General features: G+C 41.4%; 1 long non-coding RNA gene across 1 annotated transcript; it reads right to left on the bottom strand.

Annotated features, from left to right (window-relative positions):
• Positions 1-559: 559 nt before the first annotated feature.
• LOC125320114 lies at positions 560-4,888 on the bottom strand. Its single transcript, XR_007201008.1, has 4 exons — positions 4,746-4,888; positions 3,470-3,537; positions 1,411-1,539; positions 560-653 (listed from the first exon to the last, which is right to left on the bottom strand). It is a non-coding gene; the product is annotated as an uncharacterized LOC125320114 (long non-coding RNA).
• Positions 4,889-20,900: the final 16,012 nt, after the last annotated feature.

The raw sequence follows: 20,900 nt of genomic DNA, 5'->3' as shown, positions 1-20,900 counted from the left end.
AATAAACAGAAATGATCCTGGGAGCAGAGAGTGCAACTGAAAGGATCCTCTGACCCCTGAAGCCATGAGCTCCCTTTCATCTTCACTCACTGGCTCCTCGGTGAATACTGAATCCTCCCGTTGACTAGAGCCTTTTCTCTAAAGGGCAGGAAACATGGGTCTGAGCAGAAGGGGAAATGGGACCCACGTGTCCCTCTTCCTCTGTGACAGCTCTGACAATAGGGCTATTACACTACAAGAAGAGGGCAGTCACTATCACTTTCTATGTCCACTTTCCAAAATATTTTAACAGAAAACAGTTTTCCCCTTCTCAGTTTGATGAGAAACAAACAAAAAAAAAATTCCTGTAAGACCTACACTCATGAGGTCTAGTGTTTGTCTACTGAGTGAATAGATGCTTCTGTCTGCTGTTTTGAACATGTTTTGAGATGCAGGGTAGGAAACGTAAACTGTTCATTCAGTATTGTGGATTGCATGGTGGAGTCACCTGCATGATATCAGCTTTTGAGGCACTTCAGTCCAGTGAAGTGGACTTCACTGGACTGAAGTGGAAATCACCTTGGTGTCTTCAGAAGTCAGCGACCCAGAGCCTGCCTCTCTTACGCAGTGATGAGCTGATTTGTCCTCTTCACCAGCAGAAAAAGGAGTCTAGACTGCCAAACATTTTGAAGGTTATAATTGCATAAAATCCAATCATTCTGTAGTTTTCAAGGCAGTAGGGCCAACTGAAGCTTCAAAATCAGATTTGAGACCCTAGCAAGGAAATACAGACCTGATTTTCCATTTTTACATTATTGTTATGATGCAATTTGGGAACCACAAGAATGGTTTTTAACCTGAGCATCTTCAGCTCATACTAGAATTTCTGTTGTTAGCTTTGCCTAATGGTATTGCACTTCAACATGATATAAGACATACTTGTTCATTTGTTGGGCATGTAGAGTTCAGTTGTAACTATTTGTAGTACTCCAAGATTAATTGCTAAACCTTATGGCAAAGTTTCTTTGGATCAGTGGATGTAGAGATACAGAATGCCTCATTCTTTGCTGCTGAGGTCATCAGTCATGACAGCAATTTTACTGAGAACATGTAAAATGAGAGGAACTTCCCAAGCCATATCAAAACACTGCCACATCAAGAATTATTTGGAGTTCCCAAAACAGCTTCCTCGCAAAATAACTCTACAAATACAAAGATAATTGGATTTAGTTGAGTAGTTATTCAGCTTTGCTGAGTTTTGCTGAGCTCCAATTCCCTTTTCTGATTTTAACTGTGCTTTTAGTTGTACTTACTGCATGTTTAAAAGAGTTAATTGCTCTGTGTCCTCACCTGATGGGGAAGACCAAGACCATACTACAGTTCGATTCCATTTGGAGGAATTGTGTTGTGACACCTGAGGAGCAGGTTTACCTTTGTATGTGCTATTGATAACACAGATGGGCAAGGCTGGAGGCTGCAGACTGCTCTCCTTTTTCAGTCCTAAGGCATGTTGGTCTTGGGATCTGTGTAAACAATCTGTGAATCATGATCTATGTTGCTCTGCTTGAAAAACAAAACAGATTTTTTTGTTCAATGAAGGAGAATTTTAGCAAATTCAATGTTTACAACACTAAACATCTCAATTACCTCTTTTTTTATTAATGACCTTTTTCAACACGGTGGAACCCCTTTCACAGTAATCACTATCAATAGCGCACATTATGAGAAAAGGTGTGAGGTAATAAGGGTTAGATAGTTTGTTCTCTGCGTGCAGTGGGTTGTAAACTCCCACATCTCCTAAGTCTTCAAGTCCCTTGCAAATGCTAAATAACTCACTCTTCTCCCCACCTCAGAAAGGCACATCCCTTAAGGCTTTAACTACAATCAGGCCTGGAAGCCTAGCTACACTGAGGCTTTCACACCACAATCTAGATAAGTTCCTCTCGGGCTGATATCAGCAAGTGATTCTCAAGCATCCCCCTTATGGGAAGGGAAGCACTATACTTTCTCAAGAATACAGCCAGCATATGTGACAGAGACAGAAACATAACTTGTAGAGCACTTGAATCCCATCCTTGCACTCAGGTCTTAATGCTTTCAAGAAATGTTAAAAATGTCACTAAAGTTTTAACTTAGCAAGCTTCGTTACTTTCTAATGGTGCCATCTCTGTGAATTACATCATAAGTACTGCAATAATCACTTGCAAAGTTTACAAGCATATTATCTTTATTTTTATCATAATTACTCTCAAATCTCAACTAGCCTGGATAACATAATCTACTACAGAATGCTTTCTAATGGAACATGTGTGCCAGAGAGGAAAATGTTCCTGTGGCAGCAGAGAGCGGTGGGTTTTTGTGAAGACCATGATTGCAAATTAATCCTGTGAGTACCCCTGATATAACATACAGATCCAGAAGAACAAATAAATCTCATGTAGCTGACAAGCACTGCATTAAAGATCCTGACGATGGCAGCTGTCAGTGCCCCTTTCTGCTGATGACCAGAAAGGACCAAGCCAGGCAGGGAACCTGTGGGCATCTTAAAGTAGGGATAGCCACCTGCCCGTAGTTTCACATGGAGCAGCTGGTCTGCTCCAGTCATCCTTGGGAAGCATTATATATCTCCAAGGGATTGTTAATGAGGCATTTCAGATTCTGTAAGACCCACAAAGTCAAAATATGCTGTCCGGTTATCCCACTAAAGGCATAGCCTAGCTTGACCCAAAAACTGAAGTCAAATCCTTTCATGTTCTGTCCCTGATATATTCCGTTTCTTTGCACTAAAAAATGAACTAGAAAGAGATGCAAATTTTTACGGCACTAAGCATTTCTTTCATTTTCTTTCCATGTCTTACTACTCAATATAAGCACAACATATGCTGTTAGGTGGGCCCATTAATTGCAGTATCTCACTAGACCTTTAAAATGAAAGCTACTGCCTCTGGTGGTTTAGGTGGAACAGAGATATATAACCTCCTAAAATATCTGTAGTAGCCCCAAGTTAACAGCCAGTATTTTTTAATCCTTTTAGTTATATTAATACTCCTTTTTTTTTTCTGGAATGGAGTTTGCCAATATAATTTGCAATTATTACTTTGCATAATAAATTCATGATTTTGAGCTTCTGACTCTGAAAAGCAAATCACTCTGAATATATTATCCATGGGAAATGGATTTGTTTGTGTGTTTCATCCAGATATATATACAAAATATTCCTCCTCCTGGGGTAGAAGAGAAAGGTGGGATAGATTTTTATAAAAGGAGGATTGAGACAATGTTTATAATAAAATCCTGCCTAAGCAAAACTCTTGTAGTAACAAATCTCCTGGCAGAAGGCCTGTCAGTAGACTGTCTCCAAGACCTTAGCCTGAACAGCAACCAGGGACTCTGCAGAACAAGCCCAATGTGGCTTACCACCTTTCCCCTCCAACCCTTCGCCCCACTCAGGACCTTGTGCCAGAGTGCTTCCCCAACCTCTTACAAATACCTTGTTTACTCCTCTGCAATGCTTTGAAGAATGGGTCCAGGTTGCCTAACCCCATCTTGTCACTTTTCCTGCACGCAAGTGAAAAACAAGGAAAGTTAGCAGTAGCACCACGCTGCTACATTGTCAGTCCACACTTAATTCACTGCCTACCATAAACACTGTCTTGAGTTTTAATGTGTAAAAGCATGGTTAAGCCAGCACTGCTGAATCTTGCATTAATCAGCTATGTGTGATGTAGAAATGGATGGGGATTTTTCCTGTTTACCTCAGTGTCATGAGTTAATTTCAGTAGCTGTGCTTTCCTTTATTCTTCCAAGTGTTCAAAACTGTGCCGTCAGCTTCGTGCAATTTTTTTCCTTATTAGTTCAGTTCCCAGGCTGACAGTTTTTATCTGCTATAATTTTCATTTAGGCTAACAGCTTACTTGTTGGGCTGTTCATTTGAGTAAATAGCCATGAGGATTTGCCGAGAATGTCAGCCAGGAGGCAATTTCTTGATAGTGTTTGCTGCTGCTGTTGTTTCAGAAAAAGAATATTACAATAATTAGAAACAGTGAGCCAGTGTGCATGCTTTCATGGTCAGATACCATTTCTTTCATGTTAACATGAAACCACATGATGACTTTTATGGTGTATTGACATATTCTGAGAGTTGTATCCTGCACCAATTTGCAGGTCATGTTATTTCATTTACTTAACTGCTGTTGTGCAGAGTGAAAATTGATGAAGAATTTGACCTTTTTATCTCTATATGCATTTCTCAAGCAGCCTTAGAAATCCTTCCTATTTCTGTTCTAATTCCATCACTTATTAAATGCTCATATTTGGAGGTATAATCTGACTTGGTAAAATTATTCATGTGTCTTTTACTCCCATTGATACTTTTGGCATGGCAAATGGGCAGATCAGAGTACAACAATATCAAGCTGCACACAATGTTAATTTGCCTCTGCGCAGACCAATGACTGCATGTGAATATAGTATTCAGTAACGCATGAGGAAATGTTTTTATTAGGCTTTTTTTTTTCGAGGCACAAAGGGCTACAGTAACTTTTTCTTTTTTTTTTCCTTGAGAAATAAGACTGCCACTTCCATATGCAATATTAAAATGCTACTACTCCCATATCTTTCACTTATGTAGTCAATGCTGAGATCTCAGCCAAGGGCACAGCCTAGGCATTTGCATGTCAAGATGAAAATAATCCATTTTGATCCTCTATAGAAAATGAGGAATAGAGGAAGAATAAAAATAGAGGAAGAAGCTCAGAAAACATTACCCATCTCTCTCTGCCATTGGAGTCTTGAGGGAATAGCATTCCAGAGAGGGGTGTGATGCTGCAGTGCTGCACTGCCTGAAATGCTGGGAACCACACAAAGAGGAATTCAAACACAACAGAAGTTATCCTGACGAAAACTGCATCTGTGTTAATCAGAAGACAAAAAAAAAGGACAAAAAAAGGATGACAGAAATAAAGGTTGACTTCATCCCATCCCGTGGTAGCACGTAAATGAGATGTCTAAACTAGAGATGTTTTGACCATAGCTGCTCAGTGGAGAGAGAGAGAACACTGAGATATTTCATACCAGTAGGTGTGTCAAATTAAAACTAAGATAGATTAATATACTAAAAATATCAATTTTTATGTAGATTTGCAGCTAGGTACGCACTGTTGTGTTTGGCCACCAAATCTGTGTTTTTAGAATTCATTATGTAGCTGGCACTGACCTGGCTGGGCATTGTGATTCTCAAATCAAGAAGCGTGTGCCTATCTTTTTGTTCTGGAGACAGATGTGTTCTTCAATTCAGAAAACCTTTATAGAGCAGGGAGGACCATGGTCCTCTGTGCAGTTCTGCAGAGGCACAGGCAGTCAGCTTGCATTGTGCATGTGTGACAGGTTGGGCTTCTCCCAAGAGCTGCATTACATGGTGGGCTGTGGAGTGCAACACATGCCTTTTCTCCATCCACATGCTCACCTGTGCATCTGCATTTTCCTCTTTGCAGTTGGAGGAGTAACTTCACCTTCATCTAAATACAGTAGATGCCTTATTGCGGCCTTTGGCTGAGCCAGGGTGAAAGGACAATCCCATTTTGCCCCCGCACCACTCTCTGAGCTGGTTTACCCAGGGCTTCCCTCAAGACTCAGCACCCACTCTGGATTCCGCAGCCATTAACTGATGTTAACTTACAACTCCTTGTAAGTGATAGGCACAGGTTACAACATATACAAAGGCCAGCTTACAGGAACACAGAGAGTAAAGCAGTAAAGAGAAAAACACTGATCAAATAAGTCAAAACCTCGTTTTGTACTGTCTCGTGTCTCCTCAGACCATCAGTCTTTCAAGATGAGACCCTTCTATGCTTACACATCTGCAAGCATTAACAATCACAGTTTTAAACTTAGTCTTTTGAGTTTCTATAAAGCACTGGTTAAAATGCTCCCACACAACTCATTCCCATGCAAACATTCAGCTTGCAATACAGTGTGCTCCTTCCACTTTCTTAGATCCTGAGGAAATTAAAAGCTCCACTGGACTGAAAAGCAAGAAAAATTAAGAAAAGGCCTGGAATTTGAAAAAGCAAGTAATATGAAATAAAATTGTGGAAAATAATGTGCAAGAAATCCATAGACTTAGGAAGAAATCTGTTACAGACTAAGTTTTAATGGGGTAGCAACACTGATGAACAGATACTGAGATTTATGTTTCCCATTATTCTTTGGTTGTAATCCTCCTCATTTTAAATGTGCTCTTTATTTATTGCTCGAACCTTCAGAGCCAACATACCCAGTCTGTAGGACTGAAATATGGGAGCCAGGAAAATTGTATACTTTCTGTCTCTCATTATGCCCCTGTTAATCCTCCTCAGGATTTCTTCCTACTGAACTCTCATTTTTTCTCTTACTCTTCTCCAGAGCAGAACCGCTCCCAAGCTCTTCTTCCTCAGCTCACCTAAGAGTTATCCAGGGTCCTTGTTAAGACTGAGATCTTTTCTGCAGCAAATTCCTTTTTAACTCTCCTGGATACTGGGTAGGAGGCAAAGACTCAAAATCTGCAAAAATAATATGTGCTAAAATTTGCGGAAGGAATAAAATTAATGCATATGCCATGGCACTACCCTGTACTACTTCCCATCTGGGAGGAAAGAAATAGGCATTTCAGCTCAATAATATGCATGGTTTTCCCATTAGATTCCAAAATCTCTTAATGTAGATACACATCATTTTTTGGATATCAACAAACCAGTTGAAGTATTATTTATACTCAAGGCTAGAATGATTGCCATGAGAATAATTGTGTAAAAGCTGGAATAGGAAAACAAAATTAACATTGCTGAATGGTATTCAGGCCTCAGTGATTTGGCAAACTTAGAAAAGTTCACATGTCAGTTAAATGACAGATATGAGCCATTGCAAAAAATATAGTGGTATTTCTCGAAAATATCTGATAGAGTAAAGGCTAATGTTATTAACATTCTGCTTGGTATGTAGTTGGTGTGAATGCAATATGTTCTTTTCGATTTCTGTTTCCAAATATCAATGATAACTTAATTTTTTTATTAGTAGTGTTTAAGGATGTATTGATTTTGGGTTTTTGTTTATAAAAATAATTAAAGCTGTTAAGGTTGAAAGAAAGAGGTACATATTAAATCCCAACCTACATAACTCAGCCTGCAATAATAATGCCTCCATCAGTCATTACAGTATTTTATTATTCTTGGTTAAATTCAAATTCATTTTATGCTTTTCTCTTTGGGGTCCAAGAGCTGATTTTTTGCACACAGCCTTTCCCCAGCTTCATTGGGATGTATAATGTTTTAGATTTCTCTTTATGCCCTGAATCAGTACAAAACTTCGGAAACTAGCAAGCATTCCAAAGAAAGAGGCAGCACATACCAAGTGTAAGGAATCCATATGCAAGCAGTATACATGTGATAGCCAACCTGATGTTTGTCATGTGAGTTAGCTGGTCCTTAACAGACTGCCTGTGTCAATCTTTTGAACAAAGGCACACTCCCTCCATCATCCTTTTGTGGTAGCTTAAGTTCTGCACCCTGCTTTTCATTTGCTTTCCTTCTTTCTTTTCCCTTGTCTGTTTCATAAGTATTGGTTTCCTCTCACATGCCCAGAACGAAACTACAAAGGGTGACGTAAATTTCATAAGTACAGATGATTCCAGAAGCTACTCCATCATGGAAGTGTCTCTGGTTACTCATTTACTCTGTTTTCCAGATAGGTTAGAGCCATGCTCCTGCTACAAGTGATGAGGTGGGAACGTCCCATGCAAAGCCTTGTGAATGGTGAGGGTCTGGGAGATGGCCACAAAGAAGAAAACGGGACATTTAACTCCCAACCAGTATTTCAGAGCGATACGTAAAATAACCTAGCAAAAATGCATGCTATGCTGACAAATAGTAGTAACAAACAAATGTCAGATCAGAAGGGTGGCCCACACTTGACATATTAAAAAAAAGGCAACAAAACCATTGCCACTCCATGCACTGCTTAGGACAATGATCCCAACCGGTGTGACCCAGGCATGCTGGAGGCTGATCTGAAGTGCATATCAGTGGATACAGAGCTGTCAGGTGTGGTACCTTTTGAGCAGACTTTTCTGTGTCCGTTCTTGTTGCGTACCTTTGCCTGACAATGACCAACATGTAGCCTTTTGATAGCTAGCAGGCACTTTTTACCTTTCATGTTCAACCACACGATAGTAGGTGCCATTGCAAACTGTTTCTGCAAAAGAGAAGACATGTGACCTAAAAGTAAGTGAATTTTCTATTCAAACCATTCATTCAGTTTTTGACCCCACATCTCCTCCATTCTGACCATTCTCTTAATCCACTTGATTTTAAAACTATGCAGGGTTTGATTTCAGTCATTTCTCACCCTTTAAATCTCATTTCTTATCCCCTAACTCAATTAACACAGCTTAGTTAAAATTGTTACAAACATCTTTTTTGGTTTTATCCTCTTAATCATAATTTTAAAGTGAACGGAATATTTAATAATCTGTACTCATGATGTAATCAGAAATTTTAAAAATCCTATGAAAGCTATTTAATAATATTCTAAACTAATCAGCATTTAATTAAGGTTCTTAGAAGACTAGAAATTAGATAGAAAGATGAATAAAGAAGAAATCCGAAGTCTCTAACCATTGTTTGTAAAATGAATGACCACATTAAGGCCTTCCAAAACTTAAGTGGTAATACATCTTTTCTCCCAAAAGATCCTGCTTTAGAGTTGTGCTTCTGTGTTTCAGAAGGGAGAGGGAGGGGATTGAAATCTTTGAAATTGTTCTATAAATAATGTCAACGCACTGAATATCAGCCCATCCCTTTACTGTAACTAAAATAAGCACACAAACGCTAGGCTAACCTCCCTAACCAGCAGAAAATCCTTTCCTCTCCACAAAACTCTGACCTGTGGCAGTGTTGTTGCACAGAACCCAATGCAGGAATATGCATTGTTTCAGCACACATACCAGAGGACCCAAAAATAATTGTGTATTTGCATATAATGCATATAATGAATACACAAATTGGTGTACCCTATCCCTCAGACCCAACAATTTATCATTCATACCAGCCCATATCACCACACATGGGAGCTGGCTCTGCTGACAGGGACATAAATATCCAGGAACCACCACACCCCGAAAACCCAAACCAACACTATTGACTACATCTGCCATGCAGATTCCAGGCACAAATGCTCTTCATAGTGGTTTTCTGCTCGGACATTCACTTGCACAGATTTTGAGCAGTCTTTTTTTTGTTGTTTGGTTTGGTTTGGTTTGGTTTGGTTTGGTTTGGTTTGGTTTGGTTTTCCCTGTAGTGATTCGAAGGTGAAATGCACCTCTCACTAAACCTATTCCAGAGGGATTTGTGATCTGATTGTGCATTTGTTCTACAAATGAGTCCTACCCTAACCTGCCAGTCATTCCCCTTGCATAATTTCCACAAAAGCCGGAGGGACTTTTTCATGCAAGAGGACTTGAGGGTCAAGCACATTTTAGAAGAGATTCTTCTTTTTTTCCTTTTTTGTGTTTCAAAGTAAACTTAAACAGCTTTAAAGCTGTTCAGTATCCCCAAGCTGAGATCAGAGCCAGGCACAAAAGGGCAAATTGCAGCCCAGGTTTTCAGTGTCTGAGGCTTGTTTTCAACAAGTAAAGGGACCACTCACTGCTCTTAAACCCAACACCAAATTTTCACTGAAATCGGTATGCCTGGATTGAGGGTGTGAGGCTCTTAAAATAATTTCAGCAAAGTCAAATATTCAAAAGCTGTGTCATCACAGCAGATTGCACTCTGAGAATAGCAGGAAGGAATTACATTGCACACTGTTAAAATGTTAGCAACCACATTTCATTTTTGAAAAGCCAATTTATTTGTCCTGAAATAAAGAGTTGATTATATCTCTTATTACTGTTACAAGAACTTGATATATCACTAAGTGGAAGAGTTACAACATGTACCAGCTCTCAACCAGGAAAAATGAACCTGATTCATAATTCACTTTGAGAATGTCTAGTTAGTCAATCAAATGATTTGTAATCATAAAGGCTGCCAGGAATTGAATGAATAATGGACTGTACTAAAATCCTCAGATTTTCTAGTATTCTTATCTCATTATGTGAATTCTATTGCTATTTCTGATAGTTATCTCTCTTTCAGCAGAATAAATTAAACTATTCATAAGTACTGAAAAGAATATATTTGGCTATTTAATGCATATAATGAATACACAAATTGAGTGACCACTAAATGCAACAACTGAATGTGAGGTTTTTCTCCACAGAAGTTAAATCTTTAGGAAGTGAAGCTTGAGTGGAAAAAAAAGGCCTTTCCCTTCCCATCCCCCCACAATTTTCCTCTTGAAAGGATTTTTGGAGTAATCAATCCTAGCATATATCATATTGTTACAGTACAATTTCTCAAGTTGTTTTATAACCATGGAAATTACATAATTCATATAGCATGGCATTTGTTAAAGAATAACTGCTTTACCCTCTCTCTGTAGCTGAGAAGCATCTTTTACATTGTATGATTATTTAATAAGGTATGACATCCAAATCGGTATTTTTACCAGTAGTCTGGCAGAATCAGATAGATAGTTGTAGACAGAGATGGAAACAAGAAACAACCACCTTAAATATGAAATAGTGCTGAAGTTGTAGTTTAATATGTGTTAATCATATTCAGAAGTGCAGGATTTTAATGTTTAGTTCCTTTTCCAAGCTTTTGCTGCAAAGCTTCTGAGCCATGAAGCCAGCATTACACAGGAAGTCCCTTAATTGCAGTTTCTGTTATATGGAAATTTTAACTTGTTGTTTGCTATACTATTCATTGCTATCTCATGCATTTCTAAATATATGTTTTCAATATCCCGACAACTGAATCAGGCAATTTTTTAAGTGATTGGTGCACCCATGCTGAGAGATGCTTTATTCTTGGCATCTCTCCCTACCTACAAAGCAAGTCCATTGACAGATAATTGTCTCTTGTAGTCATTTATATTTGTACTGGTGTCATTTTTTTTCATGGTGAGGGTCTGTATGACAAAGAAAGAACTGATAAAATTGAATTTATTGTATATTTTGGTGTTATTTTAGCCAGAACGATTTTAAGGGTTTTAGTGGTCATTTATTGATCATCCGGATGAGAAGCTTACACTTTCCCTGTAAACCCAAAGGTTATTTATTATTTTAAGTAAATAAGTAAATAAATAAATAAAACCAACACACAGAATATGGAGATGGCTTCACCTAGCGATGAAATGCAACCAGTCCAAGTCCAAAAAGTGCTAATGGGAAAACACTTATTTCTGGAAGCTTTGGATCAAGCTTACAAATAAACTTGAATTTAGAAACACAGGATGTAATTAACCAAACTGGAATATACCCAGGGTGTTCTTCCTACTGCTGTAGACATTCCCATGCTATTTTATAAAGATCGCAAGGGATCACTGCATATGTTTTAAACCTTCTCTAAAGCTGTTGTCATTTCAAAAGGACAGTATTAAATCAAATGTAAACTACAACAGAAGTGTAACCAAAAAAAAACTCATGTTTTGGAACATTTTTTATTTCCAGTAAAAATATAGCATTCTGAACTTAAGTCCATGGAAGTGCTCACAGACCAGACAGCGGATGAAGAAAGAAAATTGAAAACTAAAATGACAACATTGACAAGATAATTTTGCCTCAGTTAGAAAAGCTGAGAAGAAATGACAAAAAGCATCATAAAATCTGCAATATTTTTGTCTTTACTACTCAAATGTTAGGGGAGAACCTGAAAATATTACTCAGAAAATAAAACACAGTTTTGATAGAGAAGTATCACAGTTAATTTTAATGCCCTTTCTGACTGCTAACATAATTTCAAAAATTATTTAAAATGCATAGAAGATGGAGTGCACAAAGTCAAAATGTATTGTTAGTGTAGTGTGCAGTGTGGACTAAACCTATGCATTTTTTCCAGCTAAAGTCACTGTCAGTGTTTCTAGCTAAAGGAGTCCCACAGCAGTCAGTCAAGAAAGTTCATGCTGAGCTCTTTTAAAAGACTGTCTGACAAGGATCGTTTTCTAGTCACAAGTTCATGCACATGTGTGATGGTTGTTATGTTAAAAATCAGTAGATTTTGGAATGAGACAACCCTACTTCCCTTCCAGAGCCATGATCTCTACGAATACATAAATATGGTTTACTAGTGACAGTCTTCTTGATATACTGGAGTACAGTAAAGCTGAAAAGCTGATTAGACTCAGAACTGCATTTCCTTAACTTCCTTTAACATAGTGTAAATTGAAAGAAGTTCTGGTGCAGTTAATTTTAATAGCGACATAAAGCACCGGAACTATTGAGCATCCCACCATTTTCAGTCACTGCCTGTGATTTTAGTAATGAGGCACTAGTGTGGTAAGCCACATACTTTTTACTCACTTGGAAAAAATGAACTATTAATACAACAATGGCTGTAAAATATGTAGCAAGATGTAAAATATGAAGCAAGAAATTCCTGCTCATTCATTTGGAGTTTTAGTTCACACTTTTTGTGGAAAAGCAAAAACTTTTTATTCATTGAATGCTGAGTTCTAACCAAACATATTAAGTTATGGTGTTCCTTGCACTGTTTTGCAAACTACAAAACCGTGATCTGCAATATGGCAACACCTAATGCAGGGAGGTGAATTTTACTGCTGCTGGTTTAAAGCCCCATAATAGCAGAGGTTAATGGGTAGGCAAGAGATCTACTTCCTTTCCAAATAGTGTTCAGAAGTGCATGAGTGTTAACCACTTGAATGCCATTTCACACATTACACAACTTCAAATTTCTAGATGAATTAAAAACAAATAAATTTGATGGAGGAAAAAGTCAAATTACTTGCTGGGAGAACATGTTTCCAGAGAAATAATGCTGTCCAGTTTTTGGGTACCTTGTTACACCATGGTATATTTTTCTAGCCCTTCATATGGCAGTTTGAGCTAAATGACTTAGAAATGAGCTGAGAGCAGCAGGACTGATGCCCTCTAACACCTAACTTCCAGCTTTCTTGTATGCAGCAGTTCCCTGCCTACCTACACATGCAACTACAAATGCATGGCCTCCAATAATGCAGGGGGGAAAAAATGTTATGCACTGCTGCTGAACACAGGGAAAAAACTGTATCAGAGCTCTGACTAAATGTTTACCTTTTTAGTCAGGATCTTTTCTTTTGTGTTTTCCGGAAGTTGGGCCCTGGGTCTAGTAGTTATCTTCTACAAAATATATGGACCTGTCTTAGCAAGGCACAAATCCCCAATTGTCCATCAGAGGAGACTGCTTCGTTTCTCTTCCATGCCGGTTTGTTTTTCCTTACACCTGGCAATTCAGGCTGATCAAAGCCAATATTTGCATCTTCCAAAACTGCAGGGTCTCAGCACTGCTAAGAGCAAGTACAATACCCTTAAAACTTGTCAACCAAAACTCTTAGTGCAAAAACTACCTTGACTGAAAGATTCAAATCTAGAACAACTGCTCTCACCTTTGTCAGAGCAACTCCAAAGTCTCACCTGTCACTTAAATTTCATATTAGTAAGGGAAATAAGACAGAGTGTTTTGTTAAGTGGGCCCTTAAAACAAGTCTGTTTTTAGAAATACACTGAAAATGCTGCTACTTCTGTAGAATTCAATGTTATAAGAAGAGTTAGACTAACACGAAAATAGGATGTGACCAGAGTCAAATTCAGTGTTTGTATGTAACCCAGCAAACCCTAGGAAACAATGAACTTGTGCTTTCATAGCATGAATACTTCATACTTTAATGGAAAGAAAGTTTAACAAACATGTTGTTCATCACTACTTCTTCTTTTTCTTAGTTTACACAGTAAGCGAGAAAAATCTTGGAGACCAGTCTCTTCCAAATTAGCTAAATGGGAATAGATATGCTAAAGTATCGCCAGTCAGAATCCCACAAGGACACAAAACCCCATGTGGGCAGAGTCCAAGCAATACTCTACTTATGTGCAAAACCAGCATTGGCATTGGTCTGTTTTGTCCAAAGATGAGCAAGGCCCAGGATCTGAGCTGAAAACTGTGGTCTGTATGCTGCAAGTCTGCAGGGTGAAGCATGCAGACTTCAGCTCATCCGCACTGTGGATGCCAGAAATGGGAATTGAGTTTTTAAAAAGTGCATCTTAGCAGAGTATGAATGTTTTTTTCCAGCTCTAGTCTGTTTTCCTCCCTGGTGGGGAGCACTTCTTCACACAAACTTCTCCTGATCAATAGTGACAGCCCTAATGTATAGTAGTGTGTGTGAGGGTCATACAGCTGTCCCTTCAGTAGGCATTAATCCTACATTCAGAACTATGCAAGAGGTTAATGTTTCCTAATCTAATAGACTCTGTTTCTTTCCAGTCCTGAAGGGATGAAAGGATGTGAGCTTCACTTAAGCATTTTAAATTTGGTCTGTGATGGATTCTGCCTGTTTTATTGGGAACTGGAGGGATAGGGGTAGAAATCTGTCTCTGCTCCTAACTCTGACTTTCCAAGCCAAGAATATTGTTATCATTATTAATCAAGAGCATAACTTTCCTTAGTGCTTAGCAAAGGAGCAGAAGAATTCCCCTGTGTAAATTGAAAAGGATTGGCAAGGAGGAAGGGGCAGAGAGGATGAGACAGTTTGCTTCCAAGCAAGACAAACTCTGCCCTCGGAGCCAAGCCTCCCTGGGGCTTGGCTATCCAAGCAGGAAAAATGTGAACTGTTGCATTTTATGCCTTTATTTTCAAAGTTACTTGACAGTGAAAAACTATCAGGAGTGGGAATGCCAGGCAGAGAGGGCCTGTGATGTGCCAGAAAAGGGCGGGGGTGGGGGGTCCCTGTTACACCACAGAAGCCTTTGAAGGAAAATTTGCAGCATTCCTCAGGATAACAGTGTCTTCCAGGCTGCCATGCCTGGAGGCAGCCACCCTTGTCCTTCTTCAGGCTAACCCACACTGCGGGGTTTCCCCAGACAAAATAGGGATTTCAAGGGATTCCTAGGAGTGAAAACAAGAGTGAACTCCTTATGACTACTTTTAAAATTCCTTCAAAACCTGTTAGGTAGAGCAGGGAATGTTAGGCAGACCACAGAGGGATCTCACGCAAGAAAACACAAGAACATTGCTCAGGCAGGGAAAGGCATATTTTCTTGTGAGATAACAAGGAAACCATGCTGTGACCCAAGTACTGGTATTTGGATTACACCTGGAATTAAAGAAAATTTAAAAAGAAAGTAGCAGGCTAACATCCTCCAAGAGAGCAGGGGGAAAAAAATAATAGTGTTGTAAGTTCAAAATTTCCTAGATTTGCTATGCAGTGGATCTATACTATCCAGTACAATAAATTTACTGTCCCTTTGAAAGTAGCTGTTGAGCTACACTCATTACAAGGCAGATACAGAGGTAAAATAAACATTTCTCTAGTCTCCATGATATCTAAAAGTGCTGGTTTTGCATGGCCCAGTACAGCTTTCCACAAGCCCAAACTGTAAAGACTAGTCTATGACAACATTATTTTTTACCATAGCACTAAGTACACCTAAAGTTTAACTTGTGAAGACTAAATAAATACACTATTTAGTGCTGCATTGTGGAAACAAACAGAAGATCACAGCTGACTTGTCTCTGCTCCTGATAAAGCAGATCTAAAAAGAGCAGTGCTGTGGTCAGAGTAATAGCAGCAGATCGCATTCTCTTCCCTCATGGTTCTACAATCTGCACAAAAAGGTGTGCCCAGCTCCCTTTTTTCACCACAGCCCAACACTTCAAGGCCTGATTTTGTTATTAAATTATCCTGAAAGCATGCAGATGAATTGCTCAGGGACATTCCAGTCCCATCCACCCTCACACACATCTGACAAGCAACTCCAGGACCTGATGTAAACTGAATTTTATCTCAATATCCCAGACAGGTAGATGGATAGATAATCGATTAGCTGTAGGTGGTCAGGTGATTTTAAGAAAGAATGAACCTTGAAGTTTATGCAATACTCCTGTAATTCCTACCCCTGCTGTTTAGCATGAACAAAACATTTCTCTGTGACTATCATATGCCCACTGCTCACATCCAACTGCTTGTTGAAATTGCTCTTGAGACTAAGCAACTCCCACCAGGAAATGGTAATTTTTTTATAAAAGGGAAGTGGCGAAAGGAGAGAAGATGGACTCACTTTAAGAATTAATGGGTCTACAGCATAAGGAAAAAACTTCTCTATAGCTTCCCAGGGACTTCAGGATTTTGTGTTTCTATTTTTACAAGAATGGGCTGATTTGTCTTAGGCTGTTACTGTCTATTACTGCTGGAAGTCCTGGAGAAAGGTGGGAAGCAGAGAATTCTGGCAATCTGCCTAAAGAGAAATCAATGAAACAAATTAATCCTTTGCAGGCTGCAATGACACAGTAATCCATCACTCAGAGGTGCTTTTATACACCAAACCAGAGAGCAGAAGAAAGAGCCCTGGGGGACATCACAGGCAACAACTTACAACAATACTGGGAAAATACTAAGGAATCAGTTTATTTAAAGAGGATAGATTTCAGTTGATTGCCTGTTTAGTTTTATAGAGATTTTTCTTCATGCTGCTGCAAAGCTCTGGGCAGATGGCTCTACCTGCTGAGCACTAGCTCCCCTGATCCCCTCTGAAGACTTCTAAGAGGGGGTGTGGAAAGGGTTCTTTTTACCCATGATGGGCTAGTGGCTGAGAAACTGACTTTTGAAGGGGAGAGTCTCTGAAGTTCCTCCAGGCTTTGCAGGATCGGGCCCCTCAGGCACCAGGCACATTGATCCTGATCCACATTTTCAGCTCCATGGGATGCATGTGTGGCGGGATCGGAGGGGAGGTTGAAGGCAAGGAATAGTCCACTATCCACGTCGTCGGTTGCCACTGATTGTGAGGGTAGACAGGACGGGCAGAATTAGACCCCCTCTCCCCCTCCATCCTCGCACCCCTTTATCCTTTTAGGATAAAGCGAAGCGAAGGATACGGATTTTTACCATCGACCGGTGCTTAAAAATCACGTGGTGGTATCCAAAAGTACACCTTCCCCCACCCCTCCGAAGGAGGGGCTTGCCGGGAGCGACACCCGCTGCCGGTCACGGGCGCCGCCTCAAAAAAAAGCAAAAACAAAAACAAAACCACACGTGGCGTGGAGCGGTGCCTGCGCGGTCCGGCTTCCGCACCCTCGCTGGCGGGTTCTCTCTCTTCGTGTGGATGCGACCCATGTTTCGGAAGAAGGACAGAACCGAGAGCATCACCCATCCCCCACGGTGACCCCCCGAAGGAGGTGGGGAACCGGCAGGAGTTCGGCAACACGCTGAAAATCAGCGGGAAACTCGTGAAATGGCTAAACTGCCGAAACAAGGTCACCGGGGTGCTCTCAGGAGACGCGCTTCTTTATTTCATTTTTTCACTCCTCTCATCCTAAGGGCAAAGAGGTAATTTTGATAGCCCGCTTCCATGTCGGTTTCGCCACCCTGCACACTTGGGAATCATGTTTTATTCTGACTTTCCACTACTTAGAAAAGGTTGAAAATGTAAGGATCCAGTGATGCTGCTGGGGTCGGGAGAAATATGCAAATTGGGGAACCTAATTGCTGCAAGCAGTCATGCCTCTAAACATGGAGATCGCAGTTGATGGAGTCAGTCTGTTCCTAATAAAATGAAGAAGCAGCGAAATAAATTCCCAAGAAACGGACTACAAAAGTTTCCACAGTGTAACTACATTACTTCACCGACACTATTACCCCTCAGATGACATCTTGAAAGAATGCAAACTCCCCATATTCCAAAACTGGCTGCATTTAGGCCAGTAAATCTGGACTGATTTAAAAAGGCTTTTTCATCCTCCGAATCAAATGAAATCATTGTTAATTAAATGTTTTCTGTTAACATTGTTGCTATTCCCTACATTACCTGCTCACACATTTAGTGAACTTGTTAGCACCTGGATGATCAGACTCTTTTTTTTTTTTTGGGGGGGAGGGGGGGTCGCGTGTCAGGCTGAAGAGGGTTTCCCTCTTGTACTCTTATTTTTGGGGCATATATCATTCATTCTGCTCATTGGAATGCCTCCTATGTAGATTTCTAGAGGTTATCAATATCCCTCAAAGATCTGTGTGAAGAGGGAGCCTCGTGAACCTATTCTTCTGGGAAGAAGCCTGTCAGTGATATCTACTTGGGATGCCAAGGATTCCCAACCAGTCCAGGTTTCGGGGTTCTGATCGCCTTCAAATGGTCACCGGGGCCCTCTTGCCCTTCTTGAGACACTGCCGATAGGGGGCTTAAGTCTGGGGGAGAGTGGGAGGATAAAAGTAAAGAAATTTCCGCCTGCTAGCTCGGGAAGCTGGCAAACAAAAGAAAATTCGCATGTCCAGCAACTCGGGCTCTCCAGCTCGTAGGGAGAGGCATACTGGGTGCGTTTCTCAGATTAAGCGGTTATTAGAGGTGTTCTTTCTGCCTGCTCGGCAGACCTGAAGGGAAGAGACTTCTCCGTCTGCCCCCGCTTCGCAGCCCGCAAAAAAGCCCAGGCGTGATGAGAAGGACACGAGCCGCATCCCTTAGTTTGCGATGGGACAGGAGGTTGGTTATCCGAGCCCGCAGTACGGGCGGTGCGCGGTGCCTAAGAGCTCTGCAGTTGATTGACGAAGGAGGTCGGAGATACGCTAGGCGAGCCACCCCTTTCCTGGGCTGGCAGGAGAAACCAGGGGTGTCCTGTTTAATTAGGTATATCCTAATAGCAGGTGGGTTTTTGCCAAGTGTTTTGCTTCTAAACCTGCGACCTCTTCAGATTGCCCCCGGCAACATTTTGTGCCGTTTAAGCCCGTCTTCATCCTACTTAGACAGATTCAGCCGTATGCTTCGTGTGTCTCTCTCCCGGTATTGGCTCCAAATAAACGGATCATAAATGTAAAACTATCCCCCCAAGACATATGACTAAGAACTGTCAAGGAGACTTTGGTCCACTATCCATGTCTATTATGCCAGTCACTCATCATGATCCCTTGTGGTGTGTCATACGTCATCATGACACTGATCCATGACACAGTTTAATGCTATTCGGGGACGCTCCGGCATAGCACAGCATCCTACCTCCACCCCTCACCTTTGTAGCTCGTTACAAATGCATCCCTTACATCGTCTCCAAAGGATCATTGTACAGCCTAAACTGAAAACCACCGTCCCAAAATGCTTTCTGGTCAAATGTGCACTGCTCGGGGTTTCTAGGTATTTTCCTGTTTCAGGGTTGTTTTGCCTGCCCACTCTGCCTCGTTTTTGCCTCGGATCGTTCAGCGCAGTGACTGCCTTCACCCTCCCTCCACTCCCAGCCTCGGGCAGTCCCAGCTCATCTCGGAAGTCTTTGCCTCCAGCCGTGAGTTAGGCTGTCGGCACTCCTGACATTAAACCGAAAAAGGTGCCTGTCTACACATGAGCTATCTATTCCACTCGTGGGCGAAAGTAAGAATCTCCGTGCTGAGTACAGCTAGGAGAGGCCAGCGAGCGGCCGGAGTGCGGCGGGAAGGGGGCTGGGTGAGGACGCCAATTCGCCTCTCTCTCCACCTCCGTGCATACTTTGCAAGCGGGGAACCCCGGGCTCTGAGGGTGTGCGTGGCAGGGTATGGGGGCTACCATCGGACCCGGGGTCGGTGCAACCTCTGGGCTCTGGCCGCGGGGCTGCGGAAGGGATGCAAACAATAGCGTCTGCAACACCTGCGATCCACCATGACAGTGGAATATGTACAGTAATACGGAGTAATTGCTCTTACCGCTTCCAGAGGGAGCTCAAAGCTGGAAAATCAAGGTTAGAGTCATCCAAACTGTAAACATTTTCCACAGAACACATCCACACTGCAGGCAGACGGACAGGGAGACAAGAGAGAGAGGGAGGGTGAGAGAGAAAGGGAGAGAGAATTCTTCGTTTGCCTCAGAAGGGACTTTAAGATTCATTTAACATCATGTGATTAGCCATAAAGATTCTGTCGACGTGTATTAATCTGTTTAGCTACAGCACAGGGCTGAAAAACTTTTACCTGTGCGCGGTGGGAAGAAACACGAGGGCGGTGCAAGGTCATCGGGGATCCCAGGTGCAGTAATTAATTCACTTCAGACCACAGTGCTCCTTAGTAAGTACGTAAACTCTGTCTGGAAATAGGGATCTACTTATGCACGTCCACGCAAAGATCTCACGCGTGCTGTGCAGGGAAGGTGTTTGGCTGCATGTGAGCACTGGTGTCTCACCTGTCTGCAGAATTTCGGGACTTGGGCTTGTGTGATATGCCCCAGTGTCAGGTTGTAGCATGGGACGTTCACCTTGCTCTGTGTGTTTTTCCTCCGTGTGATTTCGCGGGTGTTTGTGTCACCTATTATTAAACGCAGACAATCCCACTCGGTGGTTCAGAGTTCACCAGCGGCTGACACTGAAAATTTAATGCTGACTTGGAAATTACACACGCAACTTATGAAGTGTGAAAGCGTGCAAGAGTGGCTGGAATTTCCATCTGGGCAGAGAAGTTATTCCATACTGCGCTGAGCTAGATCAGGGCTCAAGAGGTCAAAACCTACCTTCGCGCTCATCCTCACCCTTATACTCTTCAACCTCATCCTCCAGCCTGCTTCGTGCCCACCCCGTGCTGCTCCCTCACCTGCCCAGCCTGAATCTCACCTCGCACGCACAGACACCAGCACAAGTAACACCTGCCTCCTGCTCCACCCAGGAGGAACTTTCCCGCTCACCACCTCTTCCCCCACAGCCGGGAGGAATCGCTCCCTGCTCCCTTCGGTCCCCAAGACTCCGAGTAGTGTCACAATCTGCATATAAACCACCAGGAACAAGCGGCAGGTTCTGGTTTTTCCAGGAAAATAAACAAGTAAAAATATAGAAAAATACCCAGCTTTATTGCTCTTGTAGCAG

Source organism: Corvus hawaiiensis, chromosome Z (genome assembly GCF_020740725.1).
Source record: "Corvus hawaiiensis isolate bCorHaw1 chromosome Z, bCorHaw1.pri.cur, whole genome shotgun sequence".
Lineage (NCBI taxonomy): Eukaryota > Metazoa > Chordata > Aves > Passeriformes > Corvidae > Corvus > Corvus hawaiiensis.
Note: the sequence above shows the minus strand (reverse complement) of the source record. Positions and strands in the feature narration are given on the sequence as shown.